The following is a 13,165-nucleotide window of genomic DNA, read 5'->3' on the forward strand; positions in this document are numbered from 1 at the left end:
TGTGCGTTTAATACTAATACATTTTCTCACTGTTAATGTTTGCTTACTAGTTTTATTTTGCAGTCTTCAGTAATTCCTGATGAATTTATGTTTGAACTGATTTTTGGTAGTGAGTCAGTAGAAACATGGCAGATTAGTTTTGTAAGTTCTTTGAAGTATTTTTTTCACCAGCATAGCATAATTTCAATAATTATCTTCTTTTTCTGAAAAAATAGCCACTTCTACTCCACTTCCACCTGGAAGCTGACATAATTTAAAGCATAATTTAAGTTTAAATACAAGAAATAAATCTTCATTTAAATATTTACAGATATGTACTCGTTTAAACACTTATTTCAAGTTTAATTTCATATTGAAGTTGTTCTAGCAAATTAGTTTTTCCCTATTAGTCATTACAGACCAAAGAATACTTTTTGGTGCCCAAAGATGCAAGTTCTATGCCTGGTGAAATGTTCTAAGTTGCCATAACAAGAATCTGTCTGTGTCGGCTCCTCTGTAAGTCCTGCTGGATTTCTGGTAAATAAACTTTTCAGCAAAGCTGATTCTGTCATTCACACTTTTAGTCTGTTCATCTACATAAATCTATAATTGAGGTAGGAAGAGAAAAAACAGCCTTTCTGCTTTATAATATCCCAGTGAGTATCACAACTTTCTGGGGAATAGTCCGGGTGAATGAAACTATCTCTACACCTGACAGCTAAAAAGGGACCAAAAATAAACAAAAATATTGAAATCAAATGACTCATACAAAGTTTATGCACGTTTATAGAATTTGAATTAACCGTAAGTTGAAAGAAGTTTTTATCTCAGCAGTGTTCCTACTAGAATCTTTAAGTTTTCAAGCTTGAGCATTTGGTCACTGAAGCAACATTTTTTTTTTGATTTAAAAGATTTTAATAGAACACCATAAGTTAGGCCTTACTACAATTTGTAATGAAATTTTAAAATTGTAAGTTAAAATATGACATCCCATGCTTTTGTCAAAAGAAATGCTTGTTGTGCCCATTCTGCTTCCATCACTAGTGTTGCAGAGAGGAATCTGTAAGAATCAATTAAAAATATTTCTTGCCTCATAAACTGGAAATATCTTTGTTCATCCAGGAAGGATCTGTCTTTTGCTATCAACTTTCTTTTAGTTCATAATCCTAGTCCCTCTCAAGGAAGGAAAAAAGTTTGCAATAAGGTTTTGCAGTGCTGTATTTACAGAAATAAATTCTGCAAAAGAGAGTTCAGTCTCTCTACTCCTTCACTACATTTGCTTTACCAGTAGGAAACATGTTCATGATAATTTTATTGTGTTGCTCCTGCTGGTATCTAAACTTTGTGTGTGGTTGCAAATTTCTGTGTCTGGTTTTACTGTGGATTAGCACCATCAAGTTCAGAGGAATTGCTTCTGATGGGCATGATTAGAGATTAAAATCACACTCCTACATAGTTTTAGGCAATATTATTGGTTATTTTTGGACTTCACTACCAAAATCAGTAGAAGGTTCAAGTTCTTCCTCAGCATTCTCCTTCCCACAGTGTTCATGTTTCTTTTCTTTCTAACTCCATCGGCTGGTTTGGCAGTTACTTTGCTTTTGTTTACCACATCAAACAGGTTGTCCACAGTCATCTGCTTTGTGTCAACCGATAAGTCTTCCAAAAAGAGAAAAATCCATGATGCCGGTAAAACAAAAAAGACAATATTGGCCAAATTCTGTTCTGTCTCACAATGCTGTATATCCAGAAAAGCTGTCTGAAGTCCATGGAGTTGCTCTGATTTACGCCAGGCTAATTGAGAGCAGACTTTGGGTTTTGAGCTGGGAAAAGTTGACCGTAAATGCTAAGGGCAAGCAAAAGGAAAACTTGCAGGCCTTTTTCATCCATTTGGCAACCTTCTTCCAAAGTAAATGTATTGCTTTTTTACTTGTGGTTCAAAACAAATAAAGACGCAAGTCTGCTTTGTGTTAAAATAGTTTTCATGGAGAGTGAAACCCAGCCTAATGTGTCTGTTACAAAGTAAATAAATAAATAAGTTGATAACTACTAAATAAGAAGGGCTGAAGGTTCCTTTAAGGATACATAGCTGCTGCAGCATTCTTTAATTGATATGTTTTACCCGGCCTGACCACCACCAGGTTTGCTTCGGTCAAAACTCCTTTCTTTTACCGGGATGGCACACAGCGCCCTAAAGCCTGGGGGTATCTTCTGTCCTGTTAACGTATGACACCAAGTGTTTCACTGAGGGCACCTCCTAAGGTTTTCTGCCCTAGTCCAAATTCAGTGCTGTCAACCTGTGGTCTAGCATTCTGTTTCTTAAGTGGTAGACTTTCAAGCACATTATTTCATGGTTCTTTTTTGTGTGTGTATTTTTTTTTTTTAAAGCTAGCTTTTTCCAACCACACAATGGATAGAGTCAGGGAAAAATGTAAGGAGTGGCATAGTACTTAACACTAGGTTGATGTTTTTATTGTATGCAGTGATTTCTGGCTATATAAGTCTTCAAACACAAATTCCTGTCTTTCAGTCTCATTGTGTCTGGCTTTGAGGGAATAGAAGGCATGTAGTTTGGGAGTTCTGTCTTGCTGGAACAGGTGCTCTGCAAGAGCCCTATACATACAAACCAGAAACAAAAACAACTCCCAGTTTTTTGAATGAGTCTGCTTCTCATTTTGCTGTGCATTTCCCTTTGATCAGTACTGCACAGAGACCATCCCTGTCTCTCTCCCTCGGTGTCCCATTAAAGCTGTGTCAACCAGACTAGCAAACATACTCAGGGAAGCTTCTATGAGATTTACACTGACAGCTCTTACCAGAATTTAACTGAATGGCTCTCAAAGTTTATATTCAAAGACCTTGTGGCTTATAAAGATGTGAATAGCTAGGATTAGATATTTACCCCACTTTGCTACACTCTCTGCTGTCTTCTGTTTTTTGTTTTTGTTATGTTTTTAAAAAATGTTTTCTTCCATAGCTCAGAATTGGTTTATATCATTAAAAAAATGCAAAAGATTTACAAGGACTGGTCACTATACATGTTCCTGTGGAGATACCTAGACCTTAGTTAGGAGTTCTGCATCAGTATTGCTTGCAACCTAACATCGAGATCTGACTGACCTCAGATCAGTCCCATCAGAGTGGAGCCTGCACCCTGACACAGTGAGAGAAACTGGATTTCACAAACTGTCTTTTTTAGACTATGGAGCAAAAAAGGTATAAGGAAAAGCAAATGTTTAGGTTCACGTGAGCTTTCCAGATATTTTAATCTGAAGAAACTTGGCCTTCAGGAGGCCATGTACTGAGAAGGAAACAAACAGCAGAACACCCAACAGGAAATTATGTACCTACCATGAAATATAAACGTGTTGAGCCTCCTAAGAAAGACTCTAGGAAACAAGGTGCTTTTTGCCTTATTAAAACTATTCTAGATATGCTGGATCACTACAGACGAGCAGCAAAGTTAGAAACTCCCTGGTAGTAGTGTTAGGGTCCTGCCTGGCAGGATGTGATGACTCTTCCTCTGACCAAAGAGTAAAATGGGGAATTCCAAAGTTTCCTGCAAATTTCCAGGCTAGTTGGATACAGCACTGTTGCATGGTGCATACTGAACTCAAGGACTTCCACACCCTTTATAATCCCAGAGAAAATTGGAAAATTGTTGTCTAAACAAAGTAAAGCTGTGCTGAGAAGCCATAAGGGTCTTTGTTAGAAAATACATGTTTCTGATGCTTGAGGATTGCTAAGATTCAGGAAAGGATCTTGATGCTATTTTAGTTTTACCAGAAAACAATGAACATAGCTGAGCTGAAGCATTTTTTCTGCTCAACTTCAGATTCCTGTCGAGTTTCTAACCAACTGCACAGACCTTCGTTTGGCTATTATACCCCATTAACTGATTATTCAATTTGCTTCATGTAGAGCCAGGCCTGCAGGGGTAGTTTGCCCAAAATACAGCTGAGACTTCTTAATTTTTTTAAAAACGATTTTCCATGTTTTCAGACATCCTAAACCATAACTAATCTTTGATTTTCCGTAGCATTTACCATGGCAAAATTCTAGTTTTTGTCATAGCGTTTTAAGATATGGTGACTTTACACTACACTATGTGAAATGTTTTGATTATGTAAATACTTATGGCTCTAAATTGAAGTGGTAGGTGGATTTTACTTTCCTTTTTTATTTTTTGTTTAGAATGGATACATTCCATGTCTTTTAGAGTTGCTGTCAGAAAAACAGTTAGGTATGAATCAGCAAGAAAGGGAGACTCAGTGTTAGCATTAATGGAGGACTTGGGTTCTGGTACAGATAGTAAAGGCCCAGAAGAGAAAAAAGAGAAAAAGAATTTATTTTTATTGGTTTAATAGAATGAACCAAATGTATGTTTTCTTAGATATTTGTCCTTGATTCCTGTTTTTGGTTGTTTGAAGCAACTGAAGCACAAATCTAGACAAAGAAAACATTTCCAGGACAAACACTCAGCCACATGTGTGGATATGCTAGGGATCTATTTAATACATATGTGTGTGTGATCTGAGCCTCCGAGCATTAGCGGTGGCTTTGAAATAAAATGGATTCTATGATATCATCAGTTACAATGATAACTGTAGAGAAATTAACTTATTGACACTTTAATTGGTATAGGCAAAAGTGGAAATAGGTTGTAAAAGCAAGGGTTTTAGAAAGGAGATTTATGTGTCAAATTAAACAGATTGGTAAAGTAGCATCTGTTTACAGCATCCAACCTTTATCAGCCTTTGACAACAATAACATACAAAAAATGATTTGTTAATGCAGTGCTTGTTTTGAATTTTGTGGCAGGGAGGCCACATATACTTCTTTCATGTGGGTAGGGTTATGTGAGGCATGAAGTCAAGCAGATTTGAAAGGAGAGTGAACAAAAAGGTGAAATTTGTGATCTTGTGCTTTGTAAGAAAGTCTTGGAAGCACCTGTAAGAAATGCATTAGAAAAGAGACATCAGAAAGGTTAAGAAAGGTTTTCTTTTACATTCATACCATAAATATTCCATTCATGTATAGATTAATTTCTGGGTAATTGCTTTTTTTTTAAAAAAAAAAAAAAAAAAAAAAAGAGAAAGAAGTTATAGCTTGATGAGTATCGCATGTACTGGTCCCATTACTGCCTCAGTTTTATACCAGTAGTATAAAATCCATCCAAATTTAAATACCTCTGTAGAAATGTCAGGTTTCATAGTAGGGGGTTGCTATTTACTGTTTGTGGATCTTGTTAGAAAGAAATGTTTTATGCTTGGTATACATGCAGGGACCAGTTGACAGCACTGGCCTTTGCGGTAGTAGGAATGGTAGATTTCCCCTGTTTGAATTTCAAAATGAATGAAAATAAATACTGAGCATTAAGTGATGTTATGGCTGCATGGCAAATGCAGGCACAGCATGCATGCTGTGAATGCATGTATGCTTAGTCTTTTTTTTTACAGCATATTTAGCTTCAATTAACTACCTGAGGAAATGTAACATGGAACCAGGATTTGAATCCTTGTCTCTGGAGGCCAATGGTAGTGTCTGAGGGACTGGAATCTGTGTCTTAGATAGTTTACCTCCCTAGTGGGTTTCCAGTATTTGTAAACATGATTCTCTGATTCCAGGAAAGCTTTTTTACATGTGTGATGTGATGGGAGGCGAAAAAGACAACAAGTTGGCTGGATGCCAGTTCCAGACCCCTCCCTTTGAAGTAGGGGGCAACAACAGTGACCTTGAGGTGTCAACCAACGTGCAGTTCCAAGCTCTGAAAACACCGTTTCTTCTCTCTTTCTGTATATGTTTCAGTATTTATTGCCCCAAAGTCTCTCTACATCGTGATTCTGTTTCTTTACCTCTGCTGCTCATATAGATGTAAAAACAGCTACGCTGTCTGGTGATCAGACAGCTGGGACTCTTGAACTCTTTGTGCAGCCTTGCCAGTATCTTAAGCAAGACTCTGCTGTCTTGTTCTGCTTTGATGTGTCCTATATAAACCGACTGCAGCAATGAAAAAAGTGTGGTGCATTACCTATGTATTATTCAGGTGTGAAAAGTTCTTACTGATCGTATTTTAGGGATAAGAAAATAACAGTAACCTAAAGATGAAGAGCAGTGTAATATGAAGGCATGGAGAACACATGTACTTTACATTACCTGTGATTTTTTTTCTGACCGGTTCTTTTATTTAGGGCAGAAATACCAGGATAATTTTCCTTTTGACATTTGTAACTATGCATTTTAGTTTCCTTTTTGTACAGAAGGCCAAAGTTTGAGGCTTCACAAATAACTTGTTTTCCATACCATTTCATGCGTCTTCATCTTCACGTAATTGCACCAACCACAACAGTCTATCACATGTAACTGTGGAATGGAATTTGGGTGTTTAATAGGTGGTTTCTTTTGTTTTTAGTGGAGGAGGAAAGTATTACTGTTTCTTACAAAGTAAGAAATGATTAATTTAAATTATTAGCACTTTCAGCTTTCACATGAAAGACTAGTTGAATCTACTCTGGCAGCTAGCATAGACAACAAGAGGAAGCAGCAGAAGTGTACCAAAGTATTTGTTTGTTTTACAAGGACTTAGGAATTTGGCTATGAATTGTGCTGTCTAACCAATGTAAGTGGAATTTTCACTCATAAATTGAGGACAATGGTAAGCAATTGCAAAAGAAAATAAAATGACATCCACTGTGTCTTATAAAGATCTCTCCTTGATGGAACATTTTTCATTTTCTGTTTGTACACCTGTAAGGAGTTCAGAGAAGCAGCTTTCCAAGTCCTATGCAAGAGGTAAAACAGGACAGAGTTTTGAAGGGGGGGGGGCTTGAAAGGAAAAATCGTGAGATCAATTGTAGTATTTCATTTAGGATAATATGGTAGAATGGCTAATGGGCACCTTCCTTCACTAAAAGTGGCCTCTAGTCCTAGTCAGTAGCCGCTCCTCTGCAAAGCAGTGAAAGTTTAAATGGAAGTAATTTAAAGAAGCTAAACTGAAAAGCACTTGACTTAATTACAAAGAGAAAGAGAGAGAGAAAATTCCTCATCAGTAATTTACTGCACATAGGGTGATTTTCAGAGAGTGTGGGAATAATGGCCAACAGCTCTACAGTTCCCCTGTCCTTTATTTTCAGGGTCACTTCATAACATAAAGATCCCTTTCTTCACTGGGTCCGGTGTTCCCACTTCTTGGGGCTTTCAATATAATGCTGTGGGTGGTCTAAAAAGGCTCAGACATACACTTAGGGCCTTGTCTGATGACCTGAAAAATTAAAAAGGAAATATTTAGTAAGACTGTGGTAAAGATTAAATAAGCTCTACATGAAGGAAGATTTTTTTTTAATGTGCTATCATCTCATTTATTAAGTTATATGTGCATTATACGTGCAGACCAAAATTCAATAGTTTAATTGTGGCTTTTTCCTGTTCTATATTCAAACATTAGTGGTCAAATTCTTCCACTCTGAATTAAAATGATTTAAATTATATCTTGCACTTCAAAAATTTCTATTGGTACCAAGGAGAGTGGAATGTATTTTTGTGCTCATGCTTATTTTCTGGCTTTGTTTTTGTTGTGGTGGTGATTTCTTTTTTTTTTTTCTTTTTTTTTCCTTCAACACAGCCTTAGCCTTTGATTTTTCTATTAACCATGGTTTGTTTGTTTTCTTTGAAATAATAATTTAAAAAAGTATTTCAGGACTGCAAATGAGAACAACCAGAAGCCTGAGTTTCAAGTTGCATTCATCAAAACTGTAAAGGGAAGTGTTTTGGGAGAGCCTGGAGGGGACAGAGGCCAGATAACCTTGTACACGTTGTTCAGGTGTACATGTTGGAGAGGTTGGTTGGAGAGGGCTCATAGATTTTGTAAATCAGTTTTCACAATGGAAGATACCGATTTCTGTTTTTGTGAAAAAGAAGTACGTGTCAGGATTGCTACATGTTCATGGGTGTTAAGCATGATGCCGAGCATCTTATGGGCTTTGCCCTGCCTTCTGATAAACTTGTAGATGAGTCCCTTGACTACCATTTCCTTTCACCAATCTGTGTTCATTAGTGTCATTAGTGTTTATGTCCGTATGTAACGTAGAGTGGCTGTCTAAGATCAGCAGGATATATTTCATTGGTGCTCTTTTCATTATTATTTTCTTCATTTAAAAAAGGAGAAAGGCTAATCCATTAGTTTCAAAGCCTTTGCCTAGCTTTCATTTTGATGCCCCAATGGTTCTTTATCCAGAAGCTGCACTTTTGTAGTCTTTTTAAGCATACATGTATTTTAAGGTACTATAAATACTTCACATCAAACTTTAGTGGAAACAACCAAGCAAAACTGTTTCCTGGTAGCTGTTTGTTAGTTGCTATGGCTGATGTTACAGTTTATAAAGATTTGTAGGATTTAGGACTTTCATTTGTTTGGTGAGGCTGTCAGCCTGTAGCAGTAATCCATTTAAAGATGAAAATAAACACAGTGATTGTTTTTTAAACTTGTTTTCACTGCTGCAAAGATTTTGTTTAAATATTTCTAATCTGGTACTATTGTCATGGAACTGAAATAACCCAGCAATAGCCTTAACATCAGTTGAATACATCAGGACCTTCAGTGTTAAATGAAACCCTTCTTCCCTGCCCCAGGAAAAATATTTGCCTTGTGTTGAACAGGATAAGTTGCTTTGTGCTACTGAAAAATTTGCTGGCTTATGCAACCTAGTTTAGTGGAAAACCTTCCTATGAATCATTTTTCTTAATTTAAGTCTACTATTGCACTGAAACAAAATTTGCATTTGTGTGTGGGAAAGTGTTTTTCCTTGCTATCCATTCTCCATTTCACACAAAAATGAACACACAACCCTGAAGCATCCAGATGAGTTCCCAAATCTGTCTGCTGTTCTGTTTGAGCATCCCTCTGTCTGACATTCTTAGTTTTAGAAGGATGTCATCTCTGTAGTTCGTGTTTTCCAGTTTTAATAAATATTCAAGTGATTTTTTTTCCTTTTCTACCTTTTTTGGAATGATTTACCTAGTGGAATATCTGGTAATACTGACAAACAACTGCCATTATTGTTTTTGTTGAAAGAGTGGCACACTCAATTCACCAGGTCTTCTGACCGTGAGCCTGTACACACTTATTTCTGTTCTGCACATTTCCCTTGATCAAACTTGGCTGCCCTAGGTGCTGGAGCGTGCCCATGTCTGTGCACACCACCAGTCACCTGTACAGCAGGCACACAAAGAACCAGCTCATTCCTCTGACTTGCCCAGTTAATTGCCGTGCACATGATGTCTTCCTATAGTTAATATTGGCAGTTGAAGAGAGCTTTCCAGTCAAAGCTTCTTCTTACCAAAAAGCCAATGAGATTTGAGGAAATCCTTGGCTTGACAGGAGAATTATCTGGCTGCAGTCCATAAAACTAATCCATCAGTTAAGGTGTGAAGGTGGGTCCACAAAGCCACTTCATTGTTATTAGATAGCTGGAGACTAGCAAAGGGTGGCAGAGACTTAATTTAACTTCTACCCTGTGTCATGGAAAAGCTGAGCCATATGATTATAGGAGGTGGGATTTTTTGAGTTATGAGTAAACCAAGTCATATTGGAAATTTTGTCCATCTCAGATCCCCATACCTTCTCTTCTCTCCTCTCCTCTCCTCTCCTCTCCTCTCCTCTCCTCTCCTCTCCTCTCCTCTCCTCTCCTCTCCTCTCCTCTCCTCTCCTCTCCTCTCCTCTCCTCTCCTCTCCTCTCCTCTCCTCTCCTCTCCTCTCCTCTCCTCTCCTCTCCCCTTCCCTTCCCTTCCCTTCCCTTCCCTTCCCTTCCCTTCCCTAAACTTCCCTTCCCTAAACTTCCCTTCCCTTCCCTTCTCTTCCCTTCCCTAAACTTCCCTAAACTTCCCTAAACTTCCCTTCCCTAAACTTCCCTTCCCTAAACTTCCCTTCCCTTCCCTAAACTTCCCTAAACTTCCCTTCCCTAAACTTCCCTAAACTTCCCTAAACTTCCCTTCCCTAAACTTCCCTAAACTTCCCTTCCCTAAACTTCCCTTCCCTAAACTTCCCCTCTCCCCTCTCCCCTCTCCTCTCCTCTCCTCTCCTCTCCTCTCCTCTCCTCTCCTCTCCTCTCCTCTCCTCTCCTCTCCAACTTTGAAACAGTACCCGTTGGGGATGCATTCATGTCTGATTATACACTGCAATAACAAGTGTGCCACACAGGGTTGCTGTGCCTTCACAGTTTATTTGAAACATGATGTTCTCAAATAATAATCAAATGGAGGGGCTGTTACTCTTGTCTGCCTCTTTAGAGTACAGCAAGTCATAACGTCTGGGAAGTGGGGCTCTTGATTTTTCACTTCCTCAGATGAAATGACAGATAAACAGCACAGCAGACAGAAGTATTTCCTTCGAGTCACATTATTAATAGTTATGACCCATGATGAAGGAGGACAAAGCCTGAACACTTCCTCCAGCTCCACAGAGGTCATATTACCTCCCAGCTGAAGTTCTGGTTCTTGTTGTAGGCAGGATTGCTTCTCTACCTACGGACTGAAACTAAAACTCTACATGTCCCCAGTTGGTCTCTCTGTGATCAAGGTTTCCATTTCTTGTAATTGACTTAAAGGTGACATTAATTCCCTGTTTATTACTTAGTCTTCAGGACGTGGATGTATTACACAGCTTACCTGGAAGCAGAGTGTATGTAAAGAGCTATGGTCCTTTAAGCGTAGCTCTCTTACATACACACACATTCTGAATAGCTACTTCTACCTTAATCATCTTTCCTAAGGAAATGCTAGTGGTTATGGCTAGTGGTTATGTCGTTAATAGCCCTGAGAACTAAGATACTGTAGTGGAGTTTCGGAACTCTTAACCTATTGACCTGGGTTTAGTTGGAGCATTTCTGTTGTAATTCTGAAAGCTGCTTGGTTTTCCAGATTTTTTTTGCAGAAAACTAGCCCTTCCAGGGTAAGATGTAGTACCTGTTTTGTGAGGGGCAGGTCATACATCCTAATTTTGTAAAGGCTATCATATATAGGCTTAATTTAGGGTGTTTTTGTATTTATAATTAAGTTAGTTGAATGGGGATAAGATTTTCCCAATAATGGATTAGAAGGATGCTTTGCAAAGCAGTTAAAACCCCAAGTACTGTATTTTAATTGATTACTGCTCACCTGTAGTATTTATTGTGTGGTTCCCTAGGCAGTCAAACACTTCTTACACAAAAGTTCAGCATTTTGAAAACAAGTGCTTAAACACAGAATTGTAAGTGCCAATTGAGTTCCAAACTTCATCTGTCTCTAGGGAAATAGACTGTAGGGTAAGGGAAGGTTCAGGGCTTTAGGTAGCAATTAAATATCCTAATCCGATAAATACTGATTACAAAAACTTTGAGTGGTGGGGATGGGAACAGCTTTCACTGCTGGTAAATGAATGACTTAATATCAAGACTTAGACCATAGGTTCAGGCTTATAAACATAAGATGCAAAAAGAGGATGACAAGATCACAAGAAAAGTACTCAGCATGTGTCACTTACTTCATAAGCATTAGTTTCGGGACCAAAGTGGTCCTGAACCATGGGCCATGCCTTTCTCGTTCTGCATAGTTTTTTCTTCTCGGCTTCTTTTTCCAATCACTGCAAATATAAAACTAATGGTTCCCAATTCAATCCATATTGTACTAAGTTCCAGTGCATTCACTTCAAGCTCGTGTCCTTAATGTCATTCGCTCAGGTAAAAGAATGAAGTTTCAAAGAACAATTTCAAACCTACAAGTTCCTTTCTATCTGATGAGTATTTCATTTATGATTTGGGGCATTTGGAAACAACTGAGGAAAGTGAGGAATTTGACATCATCAATCTGGAAACCTGGTGGGAGCTTAAAACACAGTAGTAAATGGGGCAACTCTTGTTCATATTAACAATAGCCATGCTATCAGCATTATAGGATGCATTGTGCTCTTATCACAGAACTGTGATCCTGCAGAGCTTCATGATTTAGTTTCTAAATGTGGTTGCTCTTCTGCTGGCAGATGCAGATGTTTGCCCTTCATAGGAGATAATAGCAAAGCCAGTATTGATCTCCTCACTAGTAAGGAGAAGGGGTGATATGAGCACTCTCCTTTTTTTTTTTTTCTTTTTTCTTTTTTTTCCTTTTTCTTTTCTTCCTTTCTTCTCCTTTTCTTTTCTTTTCTTTTCTTTTCTTTTCTTTTCTTTTCTTTTCTTTTCTTTTCTTTTCTTTTCTTTTTTCCTTCTCTTTTCTTTTCCTTCTCTTCTCTTCTCTTCTCTTCTCTTCTCTTCTCTTCTCTCTTCCCTCTTTTCTCTTTTCATGCTGATATATATGTGTGTGAAAGTCAAGGGGTATATCTTTAGCAGAGGTATGTGTTTGAGGAGAGGATTAGGAGATGGAGATCTGATCTGCAGAACTCACATGGTTATGTCACTATGATACCTTAGGAATGTTTAAAAGCGTCTTCCGCAGAAGTGTTTGGAAAGAGTTCCAAGTGCTGCCATTTTACAGATTATTGTAAGACTAACTCCATACAAATGCAACAAAATTTGGATTGACCCTTTGCATTATCATGATGAGTTTATGATCTCACATTGTGAATATTCGTTGTTCTTATGACATGGAACCATGCTAATTCTAAGTGGAAAGAAAAAATGCACAAATAATCTCTTTAGAACTAGAGTAAAGAAAACCAGCTTTCAGGAAAATGCAAGAAATATATAAGTATCTTACAAACTTTATTACTGTTTATATGCTATATTTTTTGCATGGAACATAACCTAATGGTATTCATCGTTAAATCAGGTAGAGAACTGAATAAATTGCAAATGCAGGAGAAGTTCAAAGAATATTTTCTAAATTTTCTATGAGTCTGTTGGTTTGGGGAGGAATAGGTATAATGAGAGGGAGAGGAGGCAGAAAATGTAGCCTTTTTGTTTTGTGTAATACAGTTTTATTTTTACTTATGTGGTTTGTACGTTATGGAGGCTTTATGCGTGACTTAAAATTCTCCTCTGCCAGACTGACTGCTGAACCAAAGCCTGCTTCAGCTATACTAATGATTTTTTACTGAAATAATTCATGTACTGGCATCCAATAACTGAAATATTTCTGTTTGCAAATAGCCCCGAACTGATTTGGTCTCTGTTATTTCTAACTTAATGGTTCACCCTGCTCTGTTTTCTAGTTGAGCTATTGG

General features: G+C 37.8%; 1 protein-coding gene across 4 annotated transcripts in view; it reads left to right on the top strand.

Moving 5' to 3' along the window:
- The window catches only part of FHOD3 (formin homology 2 domain containing 3), a 399,093-nt gene that overhangs the window by 286,285 nt on the left and 99,643 nt on the right, over positions 1 to 13,165 (top strand). The gene's annotated exons all lie outside the window — the stretch shown is intronic.

This window comes from Cygnus atratus, chromosome 2, assembly GCF_013377495.2.
Source record: "Cygnus atratus isolate AKBS03 ecotype Queensland, Australia chromosome 2, CAtr_DNAZoo_HiC_assembly, whole genome shotgun sequence".
Lineage (NCBI taxonomy): Eukaryota > Metazoa > Chordata > Aves > Anseriformes > Anatidae > Cygnus > Cygnus atratus.